At 38.2% G+C, this 12,971-nt stretch overlaps 1 protein-coding gene and 1 long non-coding RNA gene across 2 annotated transcripts in view; one reads left to right on the top strand and one right to left on the bottom strand.

Annotated features, from left to right (window-relative positions):
• LOC134679542 (protein madd-4) overlaps positions 1-12,971 on the top strand; it is a 425,780-nt gene that overhangs the window by 226,338 nt on the left and 186,471 nt on the right. The gene's annotated exons all lie outside the window — the stretch shown is intronic.
• Positions 6,498-9,719, bottom strand: LOC134679333 (uncharacterized). The gene is made up of 2 exons (XR_010100319.1): positions 7,129-9,719; positions 6,498-6,982 (listed from the first exon to the last, which is right to left on the bottom strand). It is a non-coding gene; the product is annotated as an uncharacterized LOC134679333 (long non-coding RNA).

The raw sequence follows: 12,971 nt of genomic DNA, 5'->3' as shown, positions 1-12,971 counted from the left end.
GTTATGTATTGCAATGCAAATAATTAAATAAATATTGAACATAATTAGTTAGTGGACATTGATGCGTACTATACAGTAGGTACTAGATATATTTAATAAATTGTTTTTATTATGTTATTTTTATTTTTAATTTATTTTTAATTATTCTTATTGACATCATTTTCTATGATCTGTACTTTGTAGTACTGAAACTGATTTAATTTTTCTATTGACATTGTTTTATTTTTAAATATTTTACTATTGTGACATTTTGACGTTTTTTAATTTATTTCTATTTGCATTGTTTTGATTTGTTATGTACTAATTTTATTTTATATTTTGATGTTCTATTGTAATTCTTATTATTATTCTAAAAAACGATCATCATACGACAAGTAGTACAAGCTGAAATGTTATATTTTACCTGTATGAAAATTGTATATTGAGATAAATAAACTAAACTAAACTAAACTAAACTATTGTCGCTATGGTTTATATTTATTTGCAATAGGTAAAACTCGTATTGTTTAATTTTGTAGGTTGAGCGTATTTTGTAAATATACATATAATATTTGACTTATTTGAATTTCTCTTTATATGTTATGAATCTCCTGCACCAACATTTGTCTCTGTTTGACCCAATGGTTGACTGGTAGAGAATGCCTTTAGACATTAAGTCCGCCATTTGTAAGTACATTTTACATGTGTTTGTGCAATCAAGTTTACATAAATAAATATTTGTTTATCTTTTGTGATTTTATGTAGGTACTATTAGTTATTCAAGTATTTTTTTAAATATTACGTTAGATATTTTAATACATGAGGCGTAATAAACGTCTCTGAGTATTTATATCTAATATGATGCAACCCAGGAAAAGCTGCCGCTTTAGAAAAAACATCAAAAACGAAAGCGATAAAAGCTCTACAAAGGACATAAATACTAAATGCCATCGGAAAAAGGAAAAAGCTTCTAAAAATATCACCCAATCCGTTCACCAACCCTTTAAATATTTAAAATGCCAAGCCGCATTTGGGCTCTAACACATACAAATACCTGCATACAATACAGACGTATGTAGACGTATGTAGACGTATGTATGTAGGTGTGTGTACGTGGGCCGTACTGAAAATTTCTGGATTCTGATATAATTATGAGACGACTTATTTTTTCTAAGTGGCCAGTCCAGGAATTTTCAGTATGTCCTAAAAAACATTATGAAGAAAACATTACAAATACTAAATAAGAAACAAAAATGATTTCAAAATATTCAACAAACCTTTTATGTTTAAGAACAATTTCTATTGTTTGGACGAGAATCACTTTAACCAACACACACAAAAAATCACTTACACTAAAATAAATATACGAAGAATAGAGAGAGTAATGTGCAGCTGCAAAAAAAGAATAAATACTTACTTGACTTAAAGGAAAGCCTTCCAGAATTATTCTTCTAAATTTTTACATATTCCATCCGTTTATTTGCAAAGAATGTGTTTTTTTTTTCACTAAAGTTTACTTTTCTTTTTTCAATAAATCTATTTAAAAGTTGCATTTGTGTTATTACATTTTGATTGTAATAATTTTTTGACAAATAAAGATATATTTATTAAAATTATTTTTTTATTTTCTTCTAGGTGTCCGTCACTGGGGGACTTGCCCCTAAAATACATACAATTTCCAGTGTATACTGCCAGACTCCTTTAGTTTACTAGCTTGTTTAGTTTCCTAGCTAGCTCTGCGTCTATGCATATGCTCAAAAGACATACAAACATACAGCTTACAGCATTTTCTATTGTTTGAACGAAAAGCTGGCGGAAGCCGGAAGTTGGCAGCGCGACGACTTCCGGCCGCTTACGCCGGCGATCCGGTTTGAGAAAATGGGCTACCAGGGGTTTTCTTACGACATTTTATTTCAGGAAAAAAAATCATTTTTGGTACAAGCTTTTATCGCTGACTGTACTTTTCTTTCCACAGACAACTGGTACGCATCGAGACAATTCTAAAAACCGGGCAAGTGCGAGTCGGACTCGCGCACGAAGGGTTCCGTACCATAATGCAAAAAAAAAACAAAAAAAAGCAAAAAGAAAACGGTCACCCATCCAAGTACTGACCCCTCCCGACGTTGCTTAACTTTGGTCAAAAATCACGTTTGTTGTATGGGAGCCCCATTTAAATCTTTATTTTATTCTGTTTTTAGTATTTGTTGTTATAGCGGCAACAGAAATACATCATCTGTGAAAATTTCAACTGTCTAGCTATCACGGTTCGTGAGATACAGCCTGGTGACAGACGGACGGACGGACGGACGGACGGACGGACAGCGAAGTCTTAGTAATAGGGTCCCGTTTTACCCTTTGGGTACGGAACCCTAAAAACCCCTAACACAGTTAGGTTGCGTTGTATCACAGAGTTCCGAATGGCCACCTCCTGTCTCCGACATCCAATCAGCTCCATGGTACTATAAAATATTGCATTGTCACCCGACTTACACACGTACCTATGCAATTTTTCAGCTTCATCGGAAACTGGTGGGTCAAATTTAGTCGTAGTTATTTGTAATATGCCATTTTGAACAATAAAGAGTTTACTACTACTATGGGGAAGTCCCGTAACACCGGAGGGCATCTAGTACCGGACACACGTTTATCTCGGTAACTATTTGTTAGTTGCCGAGATAAACGTTCAGCCAGCAATTCAACGGTAAGTATATGGAAAGGGCGCGGGGGGGACGCACCATGGACGTGCACGGGACGCGCGCTGGAGAGTTTGTTTGGTGTTTTTGTAGAAAAGTACTTTAAATACGTATGTGACCATTTTTACATATTAAATATAATTATGATTGAAAATCCTAAGGTTTTGTTCGACAACCAAAAGTAGCGCCGCCATATTTTTACGGTCCCCAGACGTGTGGCCGTTTCAAATTTATACGTTTATTTCTAATTCTACATACGTCAATCCTGCTCGGAATTGCTGCAGTGTTACGATTCTGTCCCACATTCGTGTAAACCAGAATTTAGGCTGCCTTTTATGGTGCCGTCAAATTTCTCAGCATTTATGCTCCAATTTTGGAAGAGAAATTGATAGGAGCTATTATGGCTTGGATTTCAAGAGTATTTGAAGTAAGACAATGCTGACTATCCCGACTACCCGAAAATCATGTGGAGAATGGAAACTATCGATATAGGTACTGTGCATGTGTATCTCAGCAGATATTCAAAATTACGATTTAAGCTAACATGGTCGTTTAAGGTGACAGTCCATTTCCAACGACAGCTGCAGTAATGCTCATTTTACTATGGAAATTGACAATAACAGCGACGCGTTCGGCATTTACAATTTATATTTAATAAGTCGTCTTTTGCAAAAAACATGTACAAACATCACCACTCCTAACTGTACATCGGTGGACTTTATTACAAAAGGTGTAAGGTTCAACGATGTACAGCAGTGTGGCCAATGTTTTGGCTCTTCTACACGATGGGCCAACGCCGGCCACTCCAAGAGAGGCAGCCATGCGGTAGAATGAGATAGCAATATCACTTGCTCCCTCTAACGCATAAATGCGTCCCTTGGAGTGGCCGGCATTGGCCCAACGTGTAGAGGAGCCATTACAGTCATCTGCAGAGGGAACTGACTTTTAGAGTCATGCTGACTTTTTACCATCATGTGCCAGATTTACAAATTTAATGTTTGTGCCAGTCGTTTATCGCTAATGGCATTACCCTATAGCCTTAGACACCATAGACTCGTACAATCTACTGAATAGTCATCATCATCTCAGCCTATATACGTCCCACTGCTGGGCACAGGCCTCCTCTCGAGCGCGAGAGGGCTTGGGCTATAGTCCCCACGCTAGCCCAATGCGGATTGGGGACTTCACATACACCTTTGAATTTCTTCGCAGATGTATGCAGGTTTCCTCACGATGTTTTCCTTCACCGAAAAGCGACTGGTAAATATCAAATGATATTTCGTACATAAGTTCCGAAAAACTCATTGGTACGAGCCGGGGTTTGAACCCGCGACCTCCGGATTGCAAGTCGCACGCTCTTACCGCTAGGCCACCAGCGCTCTAAATACACAGTCTACTAAATAGTGTGACACGGCACTTTGCATGTGTAATTCAGTTTAACGTTTTTAGGATTGTCTCGAATATAATATAGTTTTGTTTCATGGCAAGAAAGTCATGGATGTAGCAACAAAACGAATGACAGCCATTTGGCCAATTAGAAACTAATTAAATCGGATGGTGTTGCTACTTCAAATTAAATCCTAAATTTATGGAATAATATTAATAAATATTTAAATCAAAAACTCAATTTATAAATACAAAATAGGTTGAAATATGTTTAAATAATTAAATATGATTTATTTCTTTAAGTTATACTTACATACAAAACTGTTCCATGAATTTCATTAGTTACTGGTTATTTTGATTGTGTCATCCCAGGGATAGTTAGGCTTGAGATCATTTCCTGGTTGGTTTTCGCCCTGGATGGGCATCTTTCATACATAGAACAGTGAAGCGAAATACATCATGCTCTGGTAGCATCGATCAGAGGCTTGGTTATGCAGTAGCCGCTGCATCCATGAGCTAGGGAGCTCATGCTGTTGTTATTTTGCCACAAACAGTAAGTAGAATATGATAATATATAGATGTCCTCAGGTGTAACTCCTTGTTGAATCTCTGTTTGACCATTTCGCTTTGTTTCCAGTCTGCTGGTAAAACAATGTGGTTGGGAGGGAGTATCAGAGCTGTGAGATGAGTCCACTCTAGGAATTTCCAGCTGGTGAGAAACTTAGATCACATAATGTCTCTTAGATTGGCAGAGCACATGCTTCTAGTTATTAATCTTGAAATGTTTCTTTCAGCTGACGGGATTTTAGTTTTTATGTAACTACAAATGTGAATTCAGTCACATATCAGAGTATGGAAGTCTGTCCATATTCCTAAAACTTCAAGAGTGTCTGGGGAGCAGTTCGCCGTGAGGTTTTCGCTCTTCTGCTGGATGGAGGAGACGTCATCTTCAAACTGAGACCTTAGTCCTTCGGTGGCGCTCTGCAGTGTCGGGTCAGATTCCTGCTGCTGCAAAATCGGCTCCGGCACAGCGGAGGATGATACGTCGGGCTTGAACCGGTGGAACATTTGTTATGAGGTTGGTGTACGCTTTCCTACCATCCTAGAAGCAATTTTCCAAATTTAAAGTTAAAGAATTTAGTAGAATCATATGTGATGGCAAATGATAATTTAGGGACTAACAAATTTAGATAGGTCTGCTTGTAAATCATTTTAGAACCATTTCTGGCACGACCCAGCTCTATCGCCTGACATTATTTATATAAGGTGCTTATGCTAGCTTGATGATTTACATGTAGAGTAAATGCCCGTGTTCGTTAGTAATAAATGATGTGTCACAAAAACTAACTTTTCATTTCATATCCTTTATTGCCCTGAATAGCTGATGGAAATAAGTTTAGCACCTGTTTGAGCTTTTGGTAAGATTTAGTTTTTTATTTAATTTAGTAACTTTAATTGTCCGTGAGTTTCCTCAGGGGAAGCCCACAGCCGGGCTAGGAATATTTACGTGACAATTTGGCGCCCAACGTGGCGCCCATTACATTCCGTCTTAAAGCTTTATTTCCATCATAATTCAGTTTGTATCACTGCCATCACATATAGATGAGAAAAGTTTTGTAATACTTACGGTTGAGTATTATTTTTGAGCTTGTGCTTTGGCTTTGCACACTTTGATACCATCCAGGTTAAGCTTTAGCTGTTTTACAGTCAGTTTTTTTCCAACTTGATGCACGAAATTCAGATTATCTTGTGAAATCCGTAAATTAAACGCTTTGATTTTCAGTTAGTAAAATTTGTGCTGACATTTTGTCAGGAAGTTGAAAGTGTCAAACTTTTAGTACATTTTGCTACTTTTTATGCTTGTGAGCTAGTCTCTAAAGATTGAGACCTAATATATTTTGCATTTTTGAGGATTTAAAAAGCATTTTTTAATTTTGTTGTATAACTTGGTTAGTTATAGACAAATGTTTTGGGCAAAGCTTTATAAGTACTGCAATTGAGTTGTATGTCATTTTGTTAAGGTCAAGTTCGAAAGCTTTTAAGCTAGTACAGAAACTGTTAAGAAATTTGAGAAGCATTGTTCAAGTGTAAAATTTTAACTCAAAATACCTTTTAGTTTATATTAGATATTTAGCCACAGATGGAAAGCTTAAGTTACAATCCAGTGTTATTTTTCGGCTTTAAGAACGTATGAAATTGTTTTTGGTAAATTGTATGAACATATACAGTGTATACACACTTGATTTTGAACGTTTTTTCTAGAAAGACTTCAACTTGAAAGCTTGCAATTAAGACAATTTTGTGTAGTAATTTAATTTAGTTAGTGGCTGGCTTTCAGTGTTATTCATAGCTTTGATTTTATATTGGTTATGTGAAATATGTAAGATACTTACACAGAGCTAAAAAAAAAAAAAGGGTTCATAGTAGTAAAAAGCACAATAGATATAGCATTGTTTATTATAAATAGAAATGATACAATAGTGCCACATCAATTTGTAAGTCTTTTGCCATCATATTTAAATATTTTTGAGTTAAACTTATTATACAATGGCGGTTTCAGTACACTTTTAATGTTTAATGCCCGTTGAACTTATTTATGAGGTGTAGATCCACACAGAGGCGTCGCTGGCAGTAGTTGGAAGCTTGCAGGAACGGCTGTGAAGGGGCAGTGTTTGTGTCCGACCGCAGCAGCAACGTTGATAGTCTCCGGCAAGTGACTTCTGTTGTGTTCCTGATTAGAAACGATTTTGATTTGTTGAAGATATACTACTTCTGCGCACTGCCAGTGCCTGTGTTCCCATATTTTTTCATTGATTTCTGAAGTTACAAATTCCTATAGTCCGGTGTCCAGTTATAGGCATAGCTGGATATCTATTGCTTTTATGGTGGTCTGTTGTTCAAATTTAGCACAGTTATATAGGATTCTGTAACAATTTCATTAAAATTAGAGTTGAATATACATACTAGTTTGGTTATTTTATAAAATACAGGGAACTATACAGAGATTTTGCGTTCAGTTTAGAGTATGAGAACGAAAGTTGACTCCTTTTCTCATTATTTGGTAGATTACCTGTGTTTATTAGTAGATTTAATTCCATTTCAAGTTCGCATTTTGACAAACTAGATATTGAAGTTCTAAGTATGTATTAGTTCGAAGTTGATCACACTCGTATCTAGTTTTCCAATTTGTTGTTTAATAGTGGCTGAAGTATAGATGAATCTAGTAATAAATGCGGCGAAAGTTTTTTTTGGTAGGTAAGGTTAGAATTCGCAAAATATCTCAGTGACATTTAACTTTTTAAAAGCATAGACGATATGCCATAGAGTAAATAAATAAGTTCAACAAAGGGTGCGTTCAGAAACATGATATTTTTAGGGTCCAAACTTAAGAATCGTAACGTGTCAGCGTTTAATAAACGCTCGTTTTTTGAAGTTATTGATTAACTTGGTTTATCATTAAGGGGTGTTTCAAAACATTCCATTTAATGATGTAACGTTACGAATGTTACGATAGTGTTTTTTTAGCACCAAGTTTAAGTTCAGTGAAAGTTTGTTTTGTATGGTGCTAGGTTGGAGTAGTCTTGGATTCTGGACTTTGAGTTTGGATCGTGGCGTATTAAGGATGTAGACACAAGGTTTTTTGGTAGGTTTTGTGGAGGTGGAAGTTTTCTCTGGACGCAAGGTCCCGGTTTTTTAGCTTTCACCTTGCCGCCAGAGTAAACGCCCTCGCTTACGCCATAACGTTTCGTTCTACGGTTGTTTCGTTTGGAGTGTTGGATATTGTGGTAAAAATATTCAATCACGACTGTATGTACGGAACGTGGTGAGCAGCAATGTCTGTTTTCACTACTATTTTTTGTTTTGTGTGATGAATGAAAGGGTTCTTGGAACAGTTCTCTAAATGCGTGAAGTATGAAAGGGGCGTTACAATCTAGCTCATTTTTTAAGTTTTGGAGCGATCCTTAATACGGCCAATAGGTTTTTTGAGAAGTTATCGGGTGCTTACCACACCCGAGCGCCGTGTTGGTGCGTTTTGTGTTTTGGGTCGACAGGGGTCCACACCCAGGAGATTTTGTGAGGTATGGCGGGGCGCGCACTGCATACCACGGACGTTTTGCGTTCTTTTTTGTGTACTCCGATGGGTTCTTGCTCTTTTTAGCGTCGACTGGTACTCGCTGGTGGGTATCTTTTTGTGTACGTGTTGCCCATAAGTCCAAGCCATAGAGGCGTTGGTGAGGCACACGATTTTTTGTGTTCGCGCTGCCGATACAACGAGAAATATTTTGTAGGCGAAGATGCGACACGCGGTATCGCCGTCATTCATGCCTGGCGTGCGATATTGTTTCTGTACTCAACCAAACGGTTGAGATTTTGGGCATGTTGCAACCTCAGAGTTGTGTAAGGTTTTGGTTGGTTTGTTTTGTGATCCGGAGAGTTGGGGGATAGGTTACTCTTACCAACTCGAAGGGCCCAGATGTTTGGTATGGTTTGGTTAGCTTTGTATAATGGAAGAGTTGGCACAGCTAAGATGTGTCCAATTCAACCGTTTGTTGTTGGTTTTTTCGAGGATTGGTATTTTGTTGGTTTGGGTTTTTGTTTGGGTTGTCAACCTGAAGGGTTGAGACAGTTATTGGTGTCCTCAACCTGTAGGGTTGCAACATTTTAGGATTAGAATGGAAATTTCGGAATTACGAATTATATTTTGGATTGGAATTTTAATTAACTTCTCAAGTTTATAAAGTAAACTTCGAAGTAGGAATTATTTCGGAATTTTTATTTTGCCCGGTCTAGTAGAGATAAGTTTGGAATGCTGATCATCAGTCCTGGCAGTTGGTTTGGTTTTGCCAGCGCAACTGGGTAAAGTTGTGCTGGTAGAACCAAGGGATGGTTAACTGGTTAGTTGGATATTGCGGTGTGGATTTTTCCGGCAGTGCGGATACCACATTTTTTTTGTATTTAGGTTGTGTGGGTTCGAGATAGAAATTAAAAAATTTATGGTTTATTGGTTTTGGTATGTGGAGTTGTGTGGTTTACTTTGGCTTTTCGGTTGGATAGGAATCTCGATCCTACGGCAATCACTTCGGTGGTGGTTTTTGTTTCGGGTTCTCCCATACTAAGTATGGTTGAGGTTGTTTTGTTTGTGTTTTTTTTCGTTTCTGTGACACACGATTTAGAATTAGATAGTCGCTGAGGACAGCGAGCGTTTTACCCTTGGTAAAACGCAACAGCGGGGAGAGGGGTATTGTGACACGGCACTTTGCATGTGTAATTCAGTTTAACGTTTTTAGGATTGTCTCGAATATAATATAGTTTTGTTTCATGGCAAGAAAGTCATGGATGTAGCAACAAAACGAATGACAGCCATTTGGCCAATTAGAAACTAATTAAATCGGATGGTGTTGCTACTTCAAATTAAATCCTAAATTTATGGAATAATATTAATAAATATTTAAATCAAAAACTCAATTTATAAATACAAAATAGGTTGAAATATGTTTAAATAATTAAATATGATTTATTTCTTTAAGTTATACTTACATACAAAACTGTTCCATGAATTTCATTAGTTACTGGTTATTTTGATTGTGTCATCCCAGGGATAGTTAGGCTTGAGATCATTTCCTGGTTGGTTTTCGCCCTGGATGGGCATCTTTCATACATAGAACATTATTATTATTATTATTATTATTATTACGAGCCCATTGTGTCCCACTGCTGGGCAAAGGCCTCCCCCCTCTTCTTCCATTCTTCCCGATTTTGAGCTGCATCTGGCCAGTCTCTCAAAAAGGAGTCTAAGTTATCCCGCCATCGCCGACGAGGTCTGCCGCATCTCCGGTTCGACTCATGGGGCACCCACTCCGTGGTTATCTTGGCCCATAAGTCATTCGGCATGCGGCAGACATGACCAGCCCAGTCCCACTTTAACTTGGCCGCTTTTCGAGCTACATCTATTATTTGAGTTTTAGAGCGCAGCGTGGTGTTCCGGATGTGATCCCTTAGTTTCACACCTAATATGCTGCGCTCCATAGCTCTCTGACAAACCCCGAGTTTGGACTTCTGAGCTTCCGTCAAAGACCAAGTTTGAGCACCATAGGTGAGGACTGGAAGTATACACATGTCCATGAGCCTACGTTTGAGAGACAGAGGTAGATCTCCCTTCATGAGGTGTTTCATGGACCAATAGCTCTTCCAGGCGTTCTCGGTCCGTCTGTCGACCTCTTTTTCTTGTCGCGCCTGGAAAGAGACTATTTGGCCCAAATAAAGGTATTCATGGACATATGCAATGTGTTCTCCGTTTACCTCAATCCTACGTTGTATACCGTTAGTCATGACTTTGGTCTTTGACATATTCATCTTCAGTCCAACCTCGAGGCTTGCATTGCTAAGGTCTTCTAGCATATGATGTAGCTCGGATGCCGTTGAGGAAAAAAGGACAATGTCATCGGCAAAGCGAAGGTTAGTTAACCTTTTCTCGCCGACAACCAGCCCCTTGTCTCCCCAATGCGGCGCAAGCTTCTGGAAGACATGTTCTAATGTACTGGTGAAAAGTTTCGGCGATAGCGGATCTCCTTGTTTCACTCCCCTTTGCACTTCGAAGGACGGGCCAGAAGACTGTAATTTTATGGCGGCTGTACTATGTTTGTATATGGTGCTTAGAAGTTGGATGTAACTAGGGGCTATTTCTTGGTGACTTAGAGCTGTGAAGATGGCATGGTGCGATATGCTGTCAAACGCTTTTGAATAATCTACGAAGGCTAAGTAGAGGGAGAAATTATGTTCGTGGCATTTTTCGATAACTTGGTTTAACGTGTGCAGGTGGTCGGTGGTAGACAAGCCGGGGCGGAATCCCGCTTGTTCGGGTGGTTGGTGCAGATCAAGTTGACCCGAAATGCGGTTTTCTATTATTTTTATAAATATTTTATAAAGATGGGATACAAGGCTAATAGGGCGATAGTTACCTATATCAGCCTTGTCGCCCTTCTTGTGCAACAGGATTATGTTCGAGTGGCACATATTTTTGGGAAAAGTTTGAGTTACTATAATTTTATTAAATAATTTACAAATATGTGGGATTAATGATGGCTCCCCAACTCGCAATGTTTCAGTTGTGACGCCATCCTCACCCGCGCTTCTGCTGTACTTCATTTTCTGAAGTGCTAGGAATACATCATGCTCTGTAATTGGTGGGATGGCGCTGAAACTATCGTCTTCGATTGGTGAATCGTAAGTTCGGAGGGGATCAGAGTAGAGAGCCTTATAATATTCAGTAGCAATATTCAAAATTGTATTCCTGTCTCCCTGTTTTATTCCTCTGCTGTCCCTTAGGCTAGTAATCCAGCTTTGCCCCTGAGATGCACCTTTTTTTGCGGCCTTGAGGGACTTGTTTTTTGATAGAGCTATTTCTACCAGTTTTGTATTATGGTGCCTGATATCTGCACGGATACTACGTTTAACCAATTTATCTTTTTGTCTATATTCTGGGCTATTCCTTGCGAGGTGCAAAGACTGTCTCTCATCTATAAGTTTCAATGTTTTTTCTGTTAGCTTTTTATGTTTATTTTTGGTTGCTTTTATTTTGTTGCTGGCATTTCTGATACTGTTGACTATATCGTTATACTGACTATCTACGTTATCTTCTTTATCGTTTTCCAAATTATCAAAGTAGTTATTTATTTCTAAATTAAATTTGTGTTTGTGTACTATGAGTGTATCTTTGTCGTGTTTTTGTATTTTAGTTTTTAAAATGAGTTGTTTGCGATAAATCGACTTGCTGAAAATAATTTGGCACGGAGTGGACGATGATCGGAGCTAAATTTTATGTTGTTTATTGTTTGTATGTTTTTGATACATAGAACAGTGAAGCGAAATACATCATGCTCTGGTAGCATCGATCAGAGGCTTGGTTATGCAGTAGCCGCTGCATCCATGAGCTAGGGAGCTCATGCTGTTGTTATTTTGCCACAAACAGTAAGTAGAATATGATAATATATAGATGTCCTCAGGTGTAACTCCTTGTTGAATCTCTGTTTGACCATTTCGCTTTGTTTCCAGTCTGCTGGTAAAACAATGTGGTTGGGAGGGAGTATCAGAGCTGTGAGATGAGTCCACTCTAGGAATTTCCAGCTGGTGAGAAACTTAGATCACATAATGTCTCTTAGATTGGCAGAGCACATGCTTCTAGTTATTAATCTTGAAATGTTTCTTTCAGCTGACGGGATTTTAGTTTTTATGTAACTACAAATGTGAATTCAGTCACATATCAGAGTATGGAAGTCTGTCCATATTCCTAAAACTTCAAGAGTGTCTGGGGAGCAGTTCGCCGTGAGGTTTTCGCTCTTCTGCTGGATGGAGGAGACGACATCTTCAAACTGAGACCTTAGTCCTTCGGTGGCGCTCTGCAGTGTCGGGTCAGATTCCTGCTGCTGCAAAATCGGCTCCGGCACAGCGGAGGATGATACGTCGGGCTTGAACCGGTGGAACATTTGTTATGAGGTTGGTGTACGCTTTCCTACCATCCTAGAAGCAATTTTCCAAATTTAAAGTTAAAGAATTTAGTAGAATCATATGTGATGGCAAATGATAATTTAGGGACTAACAAATTTAGATAGGTCTGCTTGTAAATCATTTTAGAACCATTTCTGGCACGACCCAGCTCTATCGCCTGACATTATTTATATAAGGTGCTTATGCTAGCTTGATGATTTACATGTAGAGTAAATGCCCGTGTTCGTTAGTAATAAATGATGTGTCACAAAAACTAACTTTTCATTTCATATCCTTTATTGCCCTGAATAGCTGATGGAAATAAGTTTAGCACCTGTTTGAGCTTTTGGTAAGATTTAGTTTTTTATTTAATTTAGTAACTTTAATTGTCCGTGAGTTTCCTCAGGGGAAGCCCACAGCCGGGCTAGG

Source organism: Cydia fagiglandana, chromosome 2 (assembly GCF_963556715.1).
Source record: "Cydia fagiglandana chromosome 2, ilCydFagi1.1, whole genome shotgun sequence".
Taxonomy (NCBI): Eukaryota; Metazoa; Arthropoda; class Insecta; order Lepidoptera; family Tortricidae; genus Cydia; species Cydia fagiglandana.
The sequence above is the reverse complement of the archived record's forward strand: the minus strand, read 5'-3'. Positions and strand labels throughout refer to the sequence as shown.